The sequence below is a fragment of the Podarcis tiliguerta genome (genome assembly GCF_965153285.1).
Source record: "Podarcis tiliguerta genome assembly, chromosome: 17".
NCBI lineage: Eukaryota > Metazoa > Chordata > Lepidosauria > Squamata > Lacertidae > Podarcis > Podarcis tiliguerta.
Window position 1 is genome coordinate 21,979,404 of NC_139550.1, and position 21,593 is coordinate 22,000,996.

Consider the following 21,593-nt stretch of genomic DNA (forward strand, 5'->3'; position numbering starts at 1 on the left):
ATCCAAATTCTGCCAAATGTGACATCTCTTGAGTATCCAATTCCTTCTTTTTAAAGGAACCATATGCATACTTTTAATTTTCCACTAATTACAAATTCATGGCAAGTGTGAAGTGATACTTTAGGGTCTAGTGGTGTTAATTTTCCATGTCTGTAACCAACGACATGCAAAGTGTCAAAGTGTTACTTTTCACATGGTCCTCAAATAAAATTAGCACTTTTCTGTCATAAAGTATGCCGAAAGAAATTGTATGTCTGGATGAGGGAGGTGAAAAACCTCAAGCCAAAATAACCAAGCATCTTTTCAGGTTAAATTGTAAATGTGAAATTGAGAAATGGTAGAAACATAAAATACACATCTTTTTCTATGCTATTCCAGCATCTGGAAAAAGAGGAGATTCAGAGGAGATATGATAGCCATCTTCAAATATCTCAAGGGCTGTCACGTGGAAGATGAAGCAAGGTTGTTCTCTTCTGCTCCGGAGGGTAGAATTTGAACCCGTGGCTTCAAGTTACAAGAAAGGAGATTCCAACTATACATTTGGAAAAACTTTCTGACAGTAAGAGCTGTGCAGCAGTGAAACAGACTCCCACAAGAGGTGGTGGACTCTCCTTCCTTGGAGGTTTTTAAGCAGAGGTTGGATGGTGATCTGTCATGGATGCTTTAGCTGAGATTCCTGCATTGCAGGGGGTTGGACTAGATGACCCTTGGGTCCCTTCCAACTCTACGATTCTATTACCGTATTTTCCGCTCTATAAGACGCACCAGACTACAAGACGCACCTAGTTTTTGGAAGAGGAAAACAAGAAAAAAACTATTCTGAATCTCAGAAGCCAGAACAGCAAGAGGGATCGCTGCGCAGTGAAAGCAGCAATCCCTCTTGCTGTTCTGGCTTCTGGGATAGCTGCACAGCCTGCATTTGCTCCATAAGACGCACACACATTTCCCCTTACTTTTTAGGAGGGAAAAAGTGAGTCTTAGAGAGCAAAAAATACGGTATTCTATCTTTTTATTTGTTATTTCCATCATGTTCTTTTTTTCCAGGCAACCTATGATAAGATAAGATACAACTTTATTCGCATTAGCCAATGGCCATAGCAACAGTAAAACATTATTGTATATGCAGAAAAGGAAATTTGATATAAGAGTACAATTTAAAGTCCTGAAGTAGCCATCAGTTAGTGGCCCTTATTCTGATTGGCCCTGCTATGAACCTGGCAACCTTTGCTGTTATCTGCTCATTTTGATCTGATAAAAGAAAGGGCGTTGTGGTAGTGGTTAAGCGCCCTGGGATGGTTAGTACGAGTGGGGTGATGATCTCGTTCCTCAGGTCTTTGTAGAGAGTACAAGACAGGAGGACGTGTGCCGCTGTTTGTGTGCTACCATCTCCACAGGGGCAACCTATGAAGGTGATCTTGAACACGGCATGTGTTATTCAGAAAAGACAGCTTCTGTACTCAGAACTTCCATCTAGCTATTAGTCCTAATAGATATTGACAGTGAGGATGGGGCAGATACTTGATACAGTTCAGATGCAAATACAAACCTACCCAACCCCCACTTTCCAAAACTATGTGTGAACCATAACATAGGCATCCTTTGGTGAGAGCCAGTGTGGTGTAGTGGTTAAGAGCGGTAGTCTCGTAATCTGGGGAACCGGGTTCGCGTCTCCGCTCCTCCACATGCAGCTGCTGGGTGACCTTGGGCCAGTCACACTTCTCTGAAGTCTCTCAGCCCCACTCACCTCACAGGGTGTTTGTTGTGGGGGAGGAAGAGAAAGGAGAATGTTAGCCGCTTTGAGACTCCTTAAAGGGAGTGAAAGGCGGGATATCAAATCCAAACTCTTCTTCTTCTTCTTCTTCTTCTTCTTCTTCTTCTTCTTCTTCTTCTTCTTCTTCTTTTTCTTCTTCTTCTTCTTCTTCTTCTATTTATACTTCCCTGAATTTTGCACTGCCCTCCTCTAGCTAAGTAATGCATACAGAAATGCGTATATCAGGGTCAAGTGTGGCACAGAAATGCATATATTGGTGGAAATAACATACCATCGTTATTACCATTGATGTATGGAGAGCTAAGTTTAAGAGTGTAAAAATGAGACAAATGATCAGATTCGCCTGTCCCCTGACAGTGCACTCAGAAGAAATAACCACAGAGTTCAGTGGCGCTTACTCCCAGGTAGATATGGGCCGGGTTGCAGTCTTGTAGAACTGTCCTCTATTTCTCTCATTCTTTTGGAAGCCATCTGTGTCAGTGGTTTGAATCCCAGTTTGTGGTGGTGAGTTCCAGTCAATTTTATTTGTAGTACAGTGGTACCTTGGTTCTCAAACTTAATCTTTTCCCTAACCAAAGCATTCCAAAACCAAGGCTTTCCCATAGAAAGTAATGCAAAATGGATTAATCCGTTCCAGACTTTTAAAAACAACCCCTAAAACAGCAATTTAACATGAATTTTACTGTCTAACGAAACCATTGATTCATAAAATGAAAGCAATAAACAATGTCCTGCATTCACACACTCAATCAATCAATCAATCAATCAGTAGCTGAACTGGGTTCCACACAGTCACAAAAACAAAAAACAAAGAGCCGCAAAAACAAAAACACAAAATAAATAGCAAAAACAGACAGACCTGAGCATAACACTCAAAACGGAAGTGTGGCACTCAAATCGGAAGTGTAACACTCAAAACGGAAGTGTAGCACTCAAAATGGAGCACGTTCAGCTTCCAAAAAAAAGTTCACAAACCGGAACACTTACTTCTGGGTTTGCAGTGTTTGGGTTCCAAGTTGTTTGAGTACCAAGGTGTTTGAGAACCAAGGTAAAAAGCTGTGTGTTTAGTCCAGTGGATGACTGAGGTTGTGCACTCATCTCACTCTATAGGCCGAGGGAGCTGGCATTTGTCCACAGACAGCTTCCGGGTCATGTGGCCAGCATGTCTAAGCCTCTTCTGGCGAACCAGAGCAGTGCACGGAAACGCTGTTTACCTTCCTGCCGGAGCGGTACCTATTTATCTACTTGCACTTTGACGTGCTTTCGAACTGCTAGGTGGGCAGGGACAGAGCAACAGGAGCTCACCCCATTGCAGGGATTCGAACCGCCGACCTTCTGATCAGCAAGCCCTAGTCTCTGTGGTTTAGACCACAGTGCCACCCACGTCCCTTGAGAACCAATGTACCACTGCATTATTATAAGAGTGAGGATTCCCCCTAGCCCTCCACACTGTTCACAATTATGATGAAGTCCATCCCACAAGACACACAAATCAGGGCAACTAAGGAAATAAAGGCATCATATGTAAAGGTACCAGTCCAAGGTCAGTGGCAAAAATCACAAACAAGACGCAAGAATTCCAGTCCCAGTGAAACACAAGGAACGTTGAATTACCTGTAAGCATCAATTGCCCTTCCAAAAGTGCTGGTCAATTGCAACATCCCCTACGCATCAGGAACACCAATGGGACACAGGAACACAGGATGCAGAATGGCCTGCAATTTATGGGAGAAATTAGCAAGACTTTTAAAGGCTGCAACTGAATAACTGAAGGCAAAAAAAGCTACAACATCAAATTCAAAACAATGAAGATATATCAGTGGGTGAATGGAACAGTTCCAGCCATCTGGCATTCATATGGCCTTGGCTGGGGTTGTTATTGTGCAGACATAAATGACCCACTCATACCTCCAAGCAAGGGCTTTCATTAACTACATATATCAAAACACTTTGTAGCTGGTTAATATTACAGCCTCACACATGCTAACCCCCTTTCACTATTTTTAATCTCTATAAAGTTTGAGGGTTCCTAGTCCATCAGTGTTCATACATTTTCATTGTTACCGTAGTCGGTGGAATACATTATGCATCCTGCAATTTCAGAAGGAAAAAAGGGAGGGGGAGAGAATGAAATGGCAAATTATTCATGCAAGTCCACCTAGGCCTGGAAAGAGCCTGTTCTCCAACAGAGCAAATCCTGCTTCTGTTGAAAACAGCCATCACGAAAATGGATTGAAATAAACTCTACTGCACATGTGAAATACTAGTCTAGACTTCCTGTTACAGATCAGTTTCAAATTACTTGTCTGTGTGAGTTTCCTGTGAGTTTGTTAACTACAGTGGAGTTAAAACAAAGCAACCAGCATGTGCTGGCTTTAAAAGAAAAAAAAAAACCCATATATGTTAGACTTTTCAGAACTCACAGTGCTTCCACCAAGGATTTACAAATATGGGTCGGTACTCCCTTTAATGCTGAGGAAAGGATCAAGGAAATTGTTTTAGCTTCACCCAAGGCCTTCATGAAACCCGCAGGTACAAAATCAAAGTAATAAATCCACAGCACAACGTTTTTGTTGTTGTTGTTATTTAGTCGTTTAGTCATGTCCAGCTCTTCGTGACCCCATGGACCAGAGCACGCCAGGCACTCCTGTCTTCCACTGCCTCCCGCAATTTGGTCAAACTCATGCTGGTAGCTTTGAGAACACTGTCCAACCATCTCGTTCTCGGTTGTCCCCTTCTCCTTGTGCCCTCCATCTTTCCCAACATCAGGGTCTTTTCCAGGGAGTCTTCTCTTCTCATGAGGTGGCCAAAGTATTGGAGCCTCAGCTTCAGGATCTGTCCTTTCAGTGAGCACTCCGGGCTGATTTCCTTCAGAATGGATATGTTTCATCTTCTTGCAGTCCATGGGGCTCTCAAGAGTCTCCTCCAGCACCATACAACAATTGCTGGCATGCTTTTTAATCTCCCTCTTAGCTCTGACTGCCCAGTAAACAAAAGAAGTCACAGATTTTAGGTATTACATTAAATACTTCCTTCTTTAACTTAATTGACCAGAAAGCAGCCCTGCCTAGGAACAGAGGGATAAAGACTCACTCAGGTCCCAAAAACAAAAACAGAGGAACAAAGGAAGAAACTGGTGCTAGGAAGTAGTAACTTATTTTATGAAGATTCATGACAAATATGTTTTGACCATAGGTCTTCCTCAAAAGCAAGGAGTCTTCATGTATCTAGCAGCAAACCCCTTTTCCCACTCACCACAGACTGTGCATGTGCAAATATGTCCATTTTTGTTTCCCTACATTTCTCATTTTTTCCAATCTTCTCCACATTTCCACATCAGTTTGCTAGTTTAAAAAAAAGTCCTCAGGAAATTGCTTCTAATGTTGTTCTCCCAATATTTTTCCCCCATGAAATTCTCCCTGCTATAATTCATTTTTAATGTTATTTTCACTCATATCTGCACATATACACTCACTTTATCTGAGTATAATTTCACTGTACACATTTAATTTCATTGTACACGGGTATAATTATTATTATTATTATTGTAAGCAATTTTGTACATAGGATTCAGCTAGAGAACTGCTCTGCAAAATTGGGGACGTGCGAATTGTGAAGGTTATCTGTATTTTGGTCTGCATTGCTCTGGACAGTGTGAATTAGGTAGATTTGCACATAAAGGTGAACCAGCCTGAAATTCTCTGCCATCTCTACCTGAGAGTAAGCACCGCTGGACGAAATGGAACTTACTTCTGAGTGGATGTGTGTAGAATTGTACTGTCATTTTGATAGAGCAAAAACAGCAAATTCCAGAGTTCGCAACTGAAGAGTATATTCTTCATAGCAACCCATACCATGTAGGCACAGGTATTGTTCATCAACAATCTGGAAGGAAAAGGCTGTCAATGTTGAGGTCTCCTCCACACTTTGCTTGCTCCGCAACTAGAAAACGTGGGTCCAAGTGGTTTTCCACGGGCTGCTTGCTTTTTAAGCAGTTTCCCATTTGCTCTGCCGCTCTCCCTGGGAAAACTCTCTCTCTTTACCATTTAATTAGAGCAGGGGTAGGCAACCTAAGGCCTAGGGGCCGGATCCGGCCCAACTGCCTTCTAAATCCGGCCCGTAGACAGTGGGGCATAGGAATTTGTTCATCCCCCCCCCCCAAAAAAAATATAGTCCGGCCCACCACATGGTTTGAGGGACAGTGGACCCACCCATGGATGAAAAAGGTTGCTGACCCCTGGACTAGGACATCCCTGTTTTCATCAGAGAAATTTTGGAGGGTATGTCATGGCTGATAGCAGCTTCAGGGGCAGGCATTTATATTGGGTTAATGGCACAAAGTGAAATTTTCTTCCCTCAATGCTATACTCCTGATCCAATTTGCTCCTCTTCAAAGTCTATAACTGGCAGAACTTATAGCAAAATTTCCAACGCCCACAAAGTCTGCCCCTGGGATCTCTCCTCATCCACTTCCTTCTCTGTCTCGGTCTCTCTGTCATTCTAAGATAGCTACTAAGTTTTGTTTTGTCGCCCTGCTAATTATTTGGTTAGATCAATCTAAAAGGGAAGGAAGCCAAGCCTTCACTAAGTGTTTTTTTCTAGTAATTTCTGACAGTAAATATAATAGATCCAATTTAAGTCTCGGAAAAAACATTTACAGAAATACTATGTGAATCATACTTGCTGAACATTACCGTTTTCTGTAACGTGTGGCACTAATGGCAATCAGAAATCATTAAAATATGCTCTGACTGTAATTTCTTTTTCGGAACTGCTTATATGTTTCTGGTAAACAATGGCTTTTTCTAATAAATTTCTAATGGATTGGTTGGAAGACAACTATGGTCAGACACGTTTGGGGGAATCTGGGTTCAGGCTTTCTGACCGTACATAAAACAGATTGCATCTAGTTAAAAGCTGAAACCTTTTCCTTAATTAAATTTCTTGTGCCTAAAGGTACTAGCCTCAAAACTAAAAATCAACATTAAAAGAACCTTGTAATATTATACAGACACTGAGTGGGCAGAAAGCAGACTTTTCATCTTAGTTTTTATCTTCCTGCCTTTTGTGAGCATAAATCAGGCACTCAAACAAAGTAATTTTTTTTTAAGAAGAAAAAAATAATGTGGAACAGAATTTAGGAACAAATCTAGGAAAGGTATGACTTTCACAAGTTTCCGGATTCATGGGAAATGCCGTGCTTTCTTTTAAATTCACATATTTGTATAAAATGAACTTTTAATCTAAGTCAGTGCAAAAATATTCGTTTGGAATCTGTTCCTTCCTCCAGCTTTTAAGACTTCAAGATGCCAGAGGTAGCTTTCATAATTAATCACATCGTGCGCATCTGTGTACAATTACATAAATATGCTTCATTCTTAAAGCTGTGTATACCTGATGTAATGGAAGTTAAATTTATTAAGTATTTTAAAAACATATGGTTTTCCCTTTCTCCCATATGCAAGAAGCTGATTGAAATCTCATACATAAGCAGAAACTGTTGTCTCTTTACTTTCATCTGAAGACTGGAAAACCACTCAACAAATCTGCGCTGAGAAGGTGTTGCGTGATGGCCCATAGCATAGAGGCAGCAGTTATTTGGTTCAATAAAACACAAATTCCTCATGGATCCTAGAATTCAAATACCATGGTTTTCCACATTCTAACTTTCAGCTGCCTAGCTGTCCAACCTTTCATTGACATCACAGAATCTAAACCAATGACTCTAGAGATGTTGGGCTATTGCTATTTACTGTATTTTTCACTCTATAAGATGCACCAGATGACAAGACGCACCTAGTTTTTGGAGGAGGAAAACAAGAAAAAAAAATATTCTGAATCTCAGAAGCCAGAACAGCAAGAGGGATCGCTGCGCAGTGAAAGCAGCAATTCCTCTTGCTGTTCTGGCTTCTGGGATAGCTGCGCAGGCTGCATTCGCTCCATAACACACATTTCCCCTTACTTTTTAGGAGGGACAAAATGAGTCTTATAGAGCAAAAAATACGGTATGTGTTCGTTTATTGCTATATTTGTTTACTGCCCCTCCAATCAAGCTCTCTGGGTGGTTAACATAAACAATAAAATACAAAATACAATTCACAATAAATGGACACCAGAGGGATCTTATATCTCAGGACCAGGGTCAGCCCAAGACATTTTGGCACTTGAGGCAAACCACAAAGCGGCGTCCTCCTTCCCACCGGAGAAGAAGAGGTGAGTGAAGATCTGCATCAGGAACAAGGCGGGAATAAAGATCTACATTGGGATCTGCTGCCCCTGTGGATTCTGCTGCCCGAGGCGGTCGTCTCACCTTGCCTCCTGGGTGGGCCGGCCCTGCTCAGTGCAAATCAACACAGTGCTGAGGCTGTAGATGGGTCCACTGATCAGAAGATAAAATATCTCTCTGATCACTCTTTCGTGATCCTAAAGGACAACAAGAAGAACATTTCCTTCCAGTCTAAGTTGTAACCACCACAGTACTGAGACCAGACCAAAGGCCTCTGATTGGGCTATAAAATATCCCTCTGACTATTATTTAGACATTGGCTGTGTACATACTGTACAATGAAAGCACATTGAAGAAGAAGAAGAAGAAGAGGAGGAGGAGGAGGAGGAGGAGTTTGGATTTGATATCCCGCTTTATACTACCCTAACAATCTCCTCTCCCTTCCTCCCCCACAACAAACACTCTGTGAGGTGAGTGGGGCTGAGAGACTTCAGACAAATGTGACTAGCCCAAGGTCACCCAGCAGCTGCATGTGGAGGAGCGGGGAAGCGAACCCGGTTCACCAGATTACGAGTCCACTGTTCTTAACCACTACACCACACTGGCTCAGTTTCCTGCAAAGAATCGTGGGAACTGTAATTCATGGCTCACAGAGCTACAGTTCCCAGCACTCTTAACAAACAACGGTTTCCAGGATCATTGAGGGGAAGTCATATGCTTTAAATGTGCTTTCACAATATGTGGTGTGCATGCAGCCATCCTCTTTAAAGGGTAGTCAGAAGGGGATTTTATTTCTTCCCTCGGTGCTAAGCACCACAGCACTGAGACAGGATATAAAAAGCAGGTTTTCCTTCAGTCTATTGCAGGTGAGTGAAAGGCCACCTTTTAAAAAAAGAAAAAGGTAGAGAACTAAGCGCTGTGGCACTTTGCACTGAAATCTGAGATAGAAGATCCTCAGCCTACTCTTTGGAGATCGGTTTTTTTTTTGAAAGGCAGTCTGAGGGATCTGTTATCTCCAATCTGAGGGTCAAGTACCAAAGTGCTGAGATCAGAGATAAGGACCCCTGTTTACTCTGTAAGAGCAAAAGACAACATTTCTCCCTACTATCACTCCATTGCTGGGTGAGTGGAAACACTGCATTTGAACAGATCCTTCAAAAATCGATCTGTCCTTTGGAAGACACAAGATCTACCCACCCGGGAAGAATGGCAGATGAAGCTGAAGGAGCTTCCTGCAGCCAATCAGAAGCCATGCTTTGGTTTCCGAATGTTTTGGAAGTTGAACGGACTTCCAGAACGGATTCCATTTGACTTCCAAGGTACGACTGTATTGTGCTGTTAAGCAGGTCACTTGGTCTCTGCTGAACAGCTTATTGGTGGGAACAGAGCCAGAAGGCTAGTTTTCATGACACAGCTTGCATACAGGCAGATGTTTGCAGATGTTTGTGCCATGGGACAAAACATCTAGAGGGCACCAGGTTGGCAAAGATTGGATAGCTTGAGGACAGATGCTTCAGAAGGTTTTTGTGGGGAGGGGGCAGAGAGGCATTTCATTAGACTATTACCCTTATCTATAAATTAGAAAGTGCAGATACTTTCTGATACTTCTGAATATGAAGTAAAAATTCTCTGTGAACTCCTTAGCCAATACTACTACATTATTTAGCTTCCATCAAACAAAACAAAACCAAAAAAAAAAAAAAAAAAAGCGGGGGAAGGAAAGGAAAGGAAAGGAAAGGAAAGACATGTTTTTACTTCCAGCAATCTAATAGTATTAAGCAATTTAAATTATCTTTGGGATACACCCAGTACTGATAAACAAGCTTAGCTTTTCTTTTTTAAGTAACCTGGGGCTATTCACAGCTGATAATTAACCTTGACTTTATGTGTTTATTATACAGGACAGCTAACATTCACATTCAGCCTACCTAATAAGAGATGAAGAGGTTGAGGTCCACAGCATTGCTGCTTTTTAAAAACATAATAGCAGGGAGATAATATACACAAAGAGGTCTATAATAAAACTTTTGTGCATGTAAAATACATGATCTTTTTTCTATATTCACACATATGTATCTTCAATTAGTAAAATTAAATAATACAAAAAACATCCCTTGTTGCACCGGTTCCATGAATTAATCTGAGATTTATTGTGCAAACTGTACACAAACAATATGCACTGGCGCTGGTACAGTATTCTTGATGTGGCGATTCTCATTTTTCATTTTGAAAGCGAACAATGCATATTATGCTGCCTGGAAAAAGAAATGGGAACACACTGACAATGAAAAGGGACGTAGTGAATAACTGAACCAAGTGGATATGAACTCCACCAAATAAAGAATGAAAAGCTGTGGTTATTTTAGAACAACAATAACACACAATGAATTATTAGAAAGCAGAAGGAAGTTTATAGGGCAGGCACATTTATAGTATTTTGAGCACGCAGCTGACAGACAGGAAAAATGGAAACCAATGAGAGCTAAGGCTTCTTCCATACATTAAAGCAGTGTCTGAAGAGTTACTCCCTTGTAATCTAGTTGCATGTCACTCCAGTAACATTTAAATCAGGGATCACCAACTCAAGGCCCATGGCCACATCTTGCACCCTAAAAAATGCCAGGTCTCCTTCCTAGATTCAAGAAAGGTATCAAATAGGCCTACTGTTGGCTGTGGGAACAGCAGATCATGGAAGGAAGCTGCCATTCACTCCTGTAAAATTAAGTTCCTGATCAGCAGAACTCTAGATGGAGGAATCACCAGGGCTACATCCAGGCAGAGATCATATATTGCAAACAGATCATTCAGGTCCATTATTTTTTTTGCATGTGCAATTGATACGCGAGCATCCACACATTGACATATTTCCAGCCACAGGACCAATTGTTATTCCACAGCTTGCAATCCACACTAGTGGACAAAGTATGACAAAAAACACGCAGGTAGTGTTTTTGTTGTTGTGTCCCTTGTCTCAATAAACTCTTACCTCACCCAATCCTCTTCACAACCAGGACACACCTGCAGGTAATTCCGCACCTATGTATATGCACCTTTAAAAAAACCAACCAGGTTTTGTGCACAAGAGTACACAAAAACAAGCGTTAGTAACCGTGTTTCACAATGGAGGGGGGTGGAAGCTTCTACAGTCATACCTCGGGTTACAGACGCTTCAGGTTGTGTTTTTTCGGGTTATAGACTCGCCAAAACCCAGAAGTACCGGAATGGGTTACTTCTGGGTTTCAGCAGTCACGCATGTGCAGAAGCACTAAATCGCACTTTGCGCATGTGCAGAAGAGTCGAATCACAACCCGTGCGTGCGCACACACGGCGCTGTGGATTGCGAACACTGCGGGTTGTGAACGTGCTTCCTGCACAGATCACGTTCACAACCCGAGAGTCCACTGTGCTTTTGGAGAATGGCACAACGCATTTCTGTTTCTTGGGGGGGGGGGGATAATACTGAGGAATTCAGCAAGATTGAATTTGCCTAAGGCTTCCACAAGAGTGGTTTTTTTTTAAAAAAACCACACACCCAAACCCCTAATATATGTACTGCAATGACAGTCTCTGAGGATTAAGCCCTCATACGTTATACTGTGCAGAGATCTTGACGGACCAGCTGCTCTTAACTGGCTTGCTAAAATTCAAATGTGCCTTTTGCAGGCAGCAATATGCTGAAATAGGCACAGTCCTGGCCACCCTTTTAGAAATGGCCACAGTGCGCTTAGGTAAGTCACGTGTGACAAACCACCCATTAAAAAAAGTTCTTATGGGCTTATACACCAGTAGTGATTGCAGATATACAACGGGTTATTTTTAAATCAGTTTTTCTGTGGAATGGGTACATCTGGATTAAACAAAGCATAGCTAAGAGCTGGCATTTTGATGACCACATCACGTGGATGGCAGAAACCAATCCCACAATTAACATCCATCTAGAAACACCTGTAGGAAGGGCCAAGCATATCTCTGCTTCCTTCCCATGGCTATACAGTATTGGGTGCAGTTGGCTTTGGAAGAAACATCATTTCTCATGACCATGTGGTTCCTCCAAGGAAATGGTAGCACATCAGTACTGGACCTGATCCATGGGGAAGAGGCTCCCATGCCACATCAGTAATGCACGCATTGGCTCTCTTGCCTCCTTTGGGTTATATTTCAGTGTTTCTGTTGTGCAACTTTGCTTTGTGTGAATGCTTGTTTGGTTGTAAGTTGCTTTGGCTGGCCTTGGGCAGGATAAAGTAACTAGAAAATGTAACAAACAATCTAACAGACTTGAATTGTATTTTATTCTTAATGTTCTGCTTGCAACTTAGTATCAGTTAGACACTGATTAATTCCTTCTTGTTTGTCAAATTATATATCTGTATCTATACAGTATATATATATATATATATGCATACAAAGAACTACTTTAGATGTATCCATTCAAGTCCCAACTCCTGGAGAGTGAATGGAACAAAATGCACCCTGGCCTTTGATACTTGAAAAGTGTATTTTTTTAGGACCTACTATAGTAGCGACTGCAATTTGTTTTGAACTGTTTTTAATATTGTATTTTATGCCATAGTGAGCTGTCTTGGGACCTAATGGTGAAAAGCAAGCAATAAATAATAATAAACTATGTTTACAGTGGTACCTCGGTTTAAGAACAGCCCTGTTTACAAACTATTCGGTATATGAACTCCGCATAACCAGAAGTAGTGTTCCAGTTAGCGAACTTTGGTCTACGAATGGAAGCTGAACGGTGGAAGGGCACCGGCAGCCGGAGGCCTAGTTAGGGAAAGAATGCCTCGGTTTAAGAACGGTTTCGGTCTAAGAACGGACTTCCGGAATGGATTAAGTTCATAAACCGAGGAACCATTGTACATGTTTTGGGTGTGTAAGGGGTGTCAGGGGAGCGGTAGTAGGATTATAATAATGGGTTGGAACCAGTGTATGGTCAACAAAGGTGGCTGGGGAACATAGGAGCCAACTCACGCCCTCCCCATACAATATTTGAGGGGGCTTCCCCTCCCCCAAAAGTTGATGGCCATTGCCATTCAAATGGTGTGTTTGCGCCGCATCATGTGATCGATTATGTAGGACAGGGCTTACTTGCCTCCCCCAATATTTTATTCAAGTTGACACCACTGATGGGTTGCATCTAGTGTAAGGTCAAGCGGAGGTGGCTGAACTCCTATAGGCTGAGGTCTCTTTGGCCCCATAAAATATTTTAGGGGGCTGTCCCCCCAAAGTTGATGGGCATTACCATTCCAATGGTGTGTGCATGTGCCATGTCATGGGATCCATTTTATGGGGTGGCCATTTTATGGGGTGCCATTTTATGGGGTGGCCATTTTATGGGGTGCCATGTCATGTGATCCATTTTATTCAAGTTGGCACCTTTGGTAAGTAACACTCCTTGTGTAAAGGGAGCACACACTCCTTCTTCTTCTTCTTCTTCTTCTTCTTCTTCTTCACCACCATCATCATCATCATCTTCTTCTTCTCTTCTTTGGCAATCACTCATAATCAAGTAAGATTGTCTTCCATGAACATGATCTTAATAGTAAGTCCGTAAGTGACTGTGGAGGCCAATTCTGGATCCACATGTCCTTCCACAGTGGGGACATAGGTTTCCCGGGGGGGGGGGGGTTGATCACGGTGAGGGTTTCCCAAGCGTGCCTTCCTCTTAGCACGTTTCTCCCTTTCATTCTGAGTGCGTGCTTCTTCAAAGTCCACGACACCTTTGGGGAAAGCTGTTTTCCAATTGGAGCGCTCGCAGGCCAGTGTTTCTCAGTTATCCGTGCTTATACTGCAGTTTTTTAATATTTGCCTTGAGAGAGTCTTTAAACCTCTTTTGTTACCCACTGGTATTTCGCTTTCCATTCTTAAATTGAGAATAGAGCAGTTGCTTTGGAAGACGATAATCAGGCATCCAAACATGACCAGTCCAACAAAGTTGATGTTGAACAATAATTGCTTTGACACGGGTGATCTTTGCTACTTCCTTTACACTGACATTAGTTCGCCTGTCTTCCCAAATGATATGGAAAATTTTTCGGAGACACCGTTGATGGAACCTTTCGAGGAGTTGGAGATGACGTTACAGGGTTGCCATGTGTCCTCTTTTTCCAGGACACGTCCTCTTTTTCAGAGGTAAAATATCTGTCCGGGTGGATTTTTAAAACGTGTCAAACTGTCTCTGGCTATACTATACCCCCAAATCCTGTCTACACCAGGGGTCGGCAAGGTTTACCTCTCCTGGGCCGGATCACTCTAGCGGAGATCCCTCTGTGGGCTGGATTGTGTGCGTGTGCGAGCACACCTCCCTGCAATTTCCCGCACTGGCTTCTGCACAGACGTGATTTCCGCCATTGTGTGCAGACGATTTAGGAAGGAGAAAGGCCCATTGGGGGGGATAGTTCGGGTCAAAGTTGTTGAGGGTTTTTTTCAGGGAGGAGGTAAAAAGTTGACTTTTTTTTTAGGGAGCCACAGTTGTTCAGCTTCTTTGGGGGGAGCCAATGATCTACCAGTGATCTACCTGATCACGATCTACCTGTTGGACATGCCTGCTTACATCATAGGAGCCTACACAACACAAAACACTGTTGCTGTATGTAGGTTTTTTTTAAATCTTATATTTTGTATTTTGGAAATGTACATCCAGTTTTATTTTCTCCTTTAATTCTTTTTGGGGGGCCCCAAGAGAGGGGGCCCTAAGCTATAGCCTTGTTTAGCCTACACGTGAATGCAGCTTATACTTAACCCTCAAAACTCTCTCTCCCCCCCACCCACCCACCCAGAGAGGGAAAGAGAGAGAGAGGCGGGCAGCAGCGCCATTTGCGCAGGGCACGCGGCTCCAACGCGGGTTGGGGGAAAAGGCGCCAGAGCCGCGGAGCCCTGAAGAAGAAGAAGAAGAAGAAGAAGAAGAAGAAGAAGAAGAAGAAGAAGAAGAAGAAGAAGAGAAGGCGGCGGCGCAGGGCGAGGAGGCGAATTCGAGGCTGAGCGCCCCACAGCCACCGCTCTGCTCGGGAGCGCAGCCTCGCCTCCGAGTCCCCTCCGAGAGAGAGATGGAGATGGGGAGAGGATGGTGTTGCTGACGCTGCCGCCGCCGCCGCCTCCTCCTCCTCCCCGCTGCCCCGCCGCCGCGAAGTGAGCGGCTGGAGTCGGCGGCCGACTTGGGACGAGGCAGCGGCGGCATTAGCAGCGAGAGGCGGCGGGAAGACGCGCCTCCGGCTCAGCCCGTCCGTGGGGCTGCGGGGCGAGGAAGGCGGCGGGGCGCATCGCCTGGCCCAGGTAAACGCGGAGTGGGGGTGGGGGAGGTAGGTAAGCGGGTGGGTGGATTTTTCCCGTGGGTGGGGGGGGGGCAAATACACTTTTTTGGGGGGTGGAAATCGGCTTCTCTAATACTCGGCAATCATTATTTTTTATTTTTCTGAAAAGTCCCTTTCCTCTCCTCTCCTCCACGCCAAAAAAGTTTCCCTCCTCGCTGGAAGAATGTCTGCTTTCTCTCCCTGCTTTCCAATAGCTTCTTCTATTCCTCTCTCTTCCATTTCGCCAGGGGAGGTAAGGGGAAAAAAAGAGTTTTCCTTCCACGTCGCTGGGTTTTAAATGGGTGCGATTGGAGGGATCCGCTCGTTTTCTCCTCCTCCTCCTCCTCGGGGCTTTAAGGGCGACTTCGTGGGGAGGTTTAGCGGCCATAGAGGTCAGGAGACAACTCCGAGAGTGGGGTGGGGGGTCATCTTACGCGCGCGCACCCCCAAATTTCGAGGGGTTACACCTCCCACCCACCCCAATAAAAAGTGGGTGGGCTGTACAGTATTGCCATTCCAATGGAGTCATGTGATCGATTATCCAGGGCCGGACTGACTTGCCCCCCTCCCAATATTTTATTCCAAGTTGGCACCCCTAAAACCCCTATAAAATATTCACCATCCCCTAGTGAACGGGCATTGCCGATCTTGGGGTGTGGGGGTGGGGCTTATTGTCGCTCAATATTTTATTCCAAGTTGGCACCCCTAACCCCCCTATAAAATATTTGGGGGGTGCCCCTCCCCGTGAATGGGAATTGCCATTCAAATGGTGTTTGTGCGCCTTGTGATGGATTATGTGGGGCGGGGCTTACAGGCCCCCCTCAATATTTTATTCAAGTTGGCACCCCTGTGAGTGGTTTCGTCCCAAGTCAAGCTGTCGTTTTCCCCGCTCCCCAACCCAGTCTCGAGTATCCTTGTTTAAGATGAAATTTGCGACATAGTAAACAAGATTCTTCCTCTGTCTAGCAAGAACCACAACTCTCTGCAAATTCTGCACCCCTTTTTCCAAGCGGGAGTTTTGAGTTCTTCCCCTTGGGGGTAAAAAAAATAAAAATAAGGTGCCCAGTTTTGGAATGTAAGGTTTAAGATCCCATCTTGATTTCTTTGGAATTTGTTACTCTGCAATAGGTTTCCAAACCTAGGTATTTCCCTCCTCCTCTCCCCCCCAACCTCTGCTCCTTGGAGCCATATGGTATTTTTGAAGTTTAAAGAGTGGCGACACCCTGGGAGTGTTGCTCTCAGCCTAAGCTGAGGTGTTGGAAATGCATAAGGATTCAGTTCCCAAGAATTAACCCGTTGTCAGCTTCCTTGCTTCGGCAATTTATGACAATATTGTTGGGTGTGGATTAGAAATCCCACAGCACGTTTTAAACCACCTTAAGTTATTCTTGCAGTCAGGGTGGTTGAAAAGTTGCGAAATGGTTGATTCTCTCCCCCCCCCCCAGCAGACAATTCTGATATGTTTTAGTCACTGTATGATGATAATTCTCCATTAACATGAAATATAAGCCTCTTCTGGTCCTAATTAGCTGTGCAGCCCAATCCCAGGCTTGCTTACTCAGAAATAAATCATACTGAGCCAGTGAAATTTACTCTTAAGTAAACATACTTAGAGTTTTACTCCTAGAGCACAATCCTAGAGAAGTAAGTCCTACTGAGTTCAATGGAACTTATTCCCAGGCAAAAGTGTAATATTGCGGCCTTAGTTTATTCAAAGTTGAATAAGGACTTTGTCTTAAATATGCACCGTTTGGTCTGCTAAGTATAAAGGAAAGTGTGTAGATTGAGCATGTTTCAAGCACTGCGTTTTCACAAGCTGTCTTGCCTTGGACAAAGCATTTTAGTTGAAATAATCGTCAAAGCAATGAGGCTTGCATGGACTAAATGCTGCATACTTTTAAAATTAATATTCATAGCGTCACAAATTCTGGGCTGATTTAAGTCCCTTTGTGCTTTCTCCTATTTTATACATGTGCTTGCTTAACTACAGAAGAAAAAAGTATCAGCATGATTTTGTAAAAATGCAGAGGAGCTCAGGATAAGAATGTATACACAGAAGTCTTTTGTCCAATTTCATTTCCTTAAGCTTGAAGAGGCTGAACAAGGATAGCCAGGCATAGTCTAGATCAGAAGAAGAAACTGGAAATGAATGAATGAAAGAAAGAAAGAAAGAAAGAAAGAAAGAAAGGTTAAAATCAAAGTTGACCATCTTTATCCATACAGTGGTACCTCGGGTTAAGTACTTAATTCGTTCCAGAGGTCCATTCCTAACCTGAAACTGTTCTTAACCTGAAGCAGCACTTTAGCTAATGTGGCCCCCTGCTGCCGCCGTTCTGCCGGAACCTGATTTCTGTTCTTATCCTGAAGCAAAGTTCTTAACCTGAAGCACTATTTCTGGGTTAGTGGAGTCTGTAACCTGAAGCGTATGTAACCTGAAGCGTATGTAACCCGAGGTACCACTGTATTTCTATCCCCCCTCTCCTGTGAGTCAAATGGGGAATCTAACTTCAAGTGAAGTCTCTAAATCATCCTAGGGCAGGGGTCTGCAACCCGCGGCTCCGGAGCCGCATGTGGCTCTTTTACACCTTTGCCACGGCTCCGGGGCGGATACTAGCGAGGGGAGGAGGCGCATTGTGTGCCCCAACACTCCCCACAGTGGCGGGCGCTGTACTGGCTGTGACGTCGCATGGGGGCGGTGCGTGCACCGTCCCGATGTCACCTTCCTGCCCGCTGTCAGATCGGAGGGCAGCGGCGCGCATGCTTTAAATGTCACAATGGTTTTGCGGCTCCCAGGTGTTTTTTTCTTCGGAAACGGGTCCAAGTGGCTCTTTTTGTCTTAAAGGTTGCAGACCCCTGTCCTAGGGTGCCTACCATTTGTTTTGACCTACAACTCCCATCATCCTTGACCATTGGTTGTGCTGACTCAAGCTGATATGAGTTTGTAGTAAAAACATCTGGAGAGTACCACACTCGTGCAAGATGCTCTGCATGTTCTCTGACTGTTTTAGATACAGTGTTTTTCTATATTAATCCATCTCACCACATGTTGATAGGATCTCTTCCGCTTTGCATTTCTGCCCATTAAATCATGACATTTCTGTTTTTAGGGATTTCCCTAAACAATAATGGGAACAGCCACAGCTCTTGACGATTTATGATCGCTGGCTTCACTCACTAGGACAGGAGCAGACCATGTGGTTCCCTCCAGATGTTTTGCTCGACTACAACTTCCATCAGACCCTGCCAGCATAGCCAGTGGTCAGAGATGATGGGAGTTGTGGTTCAACAGCTGGAGGGCATCATGTTTGCTAACCCTGCACGGAGGGGGAAAGTAAGAGAAATTGTGTTTCTTGATTTATGCCAATTTATAATTGTCATTGCTTGGCACCGATCATTAGATCTTCCTGCAGACTTCATACTCCAGAGCTGTGTCACAAGTCTACGATTTCTGCTCATTTCAGTTAAGAAGAGACAGAGGGCTAAAATGGCCAGCTGTGCATCTCTACCCCATTTACTCCCATTGAACTCCTAGAGGGCTCCATCTTGTTCACACTTCTTTTGACTGTGTAGTGAGATTGCATGGAGGTTTGGATTCATATGCTGGTGCCACCCAGCTGTGCTTCTTTTTAATCTGACCCGGGTCCTATAGAATCTGTGTTTCTTGCCATGGTGACATTTTGGAAGTAGGTGAGCTAACTGAAGTTGAACCACACTAGACTGAAATAATTTTGTTTGACACCTTTCGCATGCTTGTCTATTTGACCAGGATACGATGACGACAATTCATGCCTCTGTAACCTCAAGGTAGTCTGTTGTCACTTGCATGCTCGATGTGGACTGTCATTGGTGACTGTTCAGGAACATCCGTTTGTATAGAACACGCCAGCTCTTTTGATCACAGAAAAGAACTGTGTTAGTTCCCCATTGTGTTTTGGACACTACTGCTATGAAGTCCTCCATATCTATATCTACATTCCTCAGAGACCAACTTATTTCCAAATTGACCAATGGGTCAATTACAAACAAGCATGGGAATGTAGAGAGGCTGCCCCACAATTAAGAACATAGGAAGAGGTTTACAACAAGCCAAAGACCTGCCTGAACAAGGAGGTCTTCACTTGCTACTAGAATGCCATCAGAGAAGGGGCCAAAACAGCCTTTCTTGGAAGGGGGTGCCTGAGCCTGAAAACCTCCACATCCTCACATCCCTGCCTGAAGAGTCTTTAAACCCATGAAGGTTCCTATTGATCCCAAGCCATTTAAGGATCTAAAGGTCATGGCTAGCACTTTGAATTGTGCTCAGATAGAAACAGTCAGCCGGCGAATATGTTTTATCATAACAAGGAAGGGAGTTTCATGTTCCCAATAAGTTGACCTCAGTCAACAATCTGGTTGTGGAATCTGAGCAAGTTGGTACAATGATGCTCTTCTTCCTAATTTTTTGTTACCCTTGCTGTGTGTTTGGCAAATGGTGGAAAAGAAATGGAACATAGTAAATGAATGAATACATCAATTATAAGCTTTTTCAAAAAGGTCTAGCCAGTGGTTCTAGGCCATTTCTTTAATGTCAATAAATCGAAACTCAAATATTGGGTAAAATGCACCACCCCTATTTTGGTCATTTGTGCATTTGACCAAGTTTTTCATTTGACCAAGTTCTAGGTGCTTCTGACTTGGAGATATAGATAGATGTAGATATAGTTGATATAGATATAGATGATATAGGTATATGTCTCTCTCTCTCTCTCTCTCTATATATATATATATATATCTTTAAGAGCAGGGAGTGGGAAATCATTCGTTGGTGCCAACATATTTTTGTTGCATTGTGTGTTCTGCTCTACAGTGACTCATTTTTCCAGGTTGGGGAATTTGATTTCAGTTTGGCAATGAAAATTGTTGGCTCTGGAGTCTGCTGGGGTTGTTGTGGGCCAAAAGTCTTGCATGACTATCATGCAGGAAATATATACATATATCTGTTTTTAGCATTTGGAACTTTGGCTCATGGAATTCATGTCATGGCTGCTATTTATACAAATACAGAGGTGTAGTTTTAGCTTATCTTAACCTTTTTAATTAAAAAAAAAAAACAAGCACTGTAGGTCTGTAGATTCTGCATGGCCATTTGAAAAACACACACACTGTGCTTACATAGGTAAGGCCTGTGTATGCTCACAGTTCAAACCCGCTCCCCGCCCCCACTTTATTCAGTGGGGCTTATTCCAAGGCAAATGTGCATTGGATTACAGCCTTAATTTCCATAGATCTCTTACAGAATTTCTTGCCTTTGACTGCAATCTCAGATTTCACAGAGTTTCTCAGTAGCAATCTATTAATTTTCAAGCTTATAAATGTATAACTCATTACCTCGAACTTCAAACATACCGTGATGTAGTCTAATAACTCTTTTGCCCTGCTTTCTGAAATTTAGAATTTCAGGGAGCACAAGGGAGTTAATATGACACAGAAATGACTAGAGATATTATAGTGATGTATACAACTATACCATTTTTAGTTTGGAGTGTTCCTCTACTTTCTCTTAACTTTTAGATGAATAATGCAAACCAGAGGAACTTAAGGATGAACTAGACTTAAGGATGAACTAGTCCTTATTTAGTTGTGGGATTTTAATGTGTGATATTTCCACACAATGCAGAATTGTTTCTTTTCAGTATGCATTTTCATATGGTTGCATCTGTATTTCACAGCGGCCTGGTTCAAACATCATGCTAAGCCAGGAGTCAGCAACCTTTTTCAGCCGTGGGCCAGTCCACCATCCCTCAGACCTTGTGGGGGGCCGGACTATTTTTTTGGGGGGGGGGAATGAACAAATTCCTATGCCCCACAAATAACCCAGAGGTGCATTTTAAATAAAAGGACACATTCTACTCATGTAAAAACACGCTGATTCCTGGACCGTCCGCGGGCCGGATTGAGAAGGCGATTGGGCCGCATCCGGCCCCTGGGCCTTAGGTTGCCTACACCTGTGCTAAGCTAAACTGTGGCTTAGCAGGGACATGGAAGTCTTATTAGCTCCCATAGAAGAGAGTTCACTGCTGCTCTGCTCCTTCCTGGTCATTTTTGCTACCTACGTAAGGTAGGATTTGGCTTCACATTTCATCTGAATCAGGAATTGCAGTCAAGCTTTTTCCTCAGTAATTATGAGCTAAAGGTAAAGGTAAAGGGACCCCTGACCATTAGGTCCAGTCGTGACTGACTCGGGTTGTGGCGCTCATCTCGCTTTATTGGCCAGCATGACTAAGCCGCTTCTAGCGAACCAGAGCAGCGCACGGAAACG

General features: G+C 43.4%; 1 protein-coding gene across 2 annotated transcripts in view; it reads left to right on the plus strand.

Annotated features, from left to right (window-relative positions):
* Positions 1-21,593, plus strand: part of LPAR1 (lysophosphatidic acid receptor 1) — an 84,499-nt gene that overhangs the window by 11,184 nt on the left and 51,722 nt on the right. The window contains exon 2 of one of the 2 annotated variants that reach the window (XM_083420461.1): positions 14,948-15,278. The gene's annotated coding sequence lies outside the window, so the exon portion shown is untranslated. Of the gene's footprint in view, positions 1-14,604; positions 15,279-21,593 lie in introns of those variants that run through there. The other variant, XM_083420460.1, reaches the window with a different exon arrangement.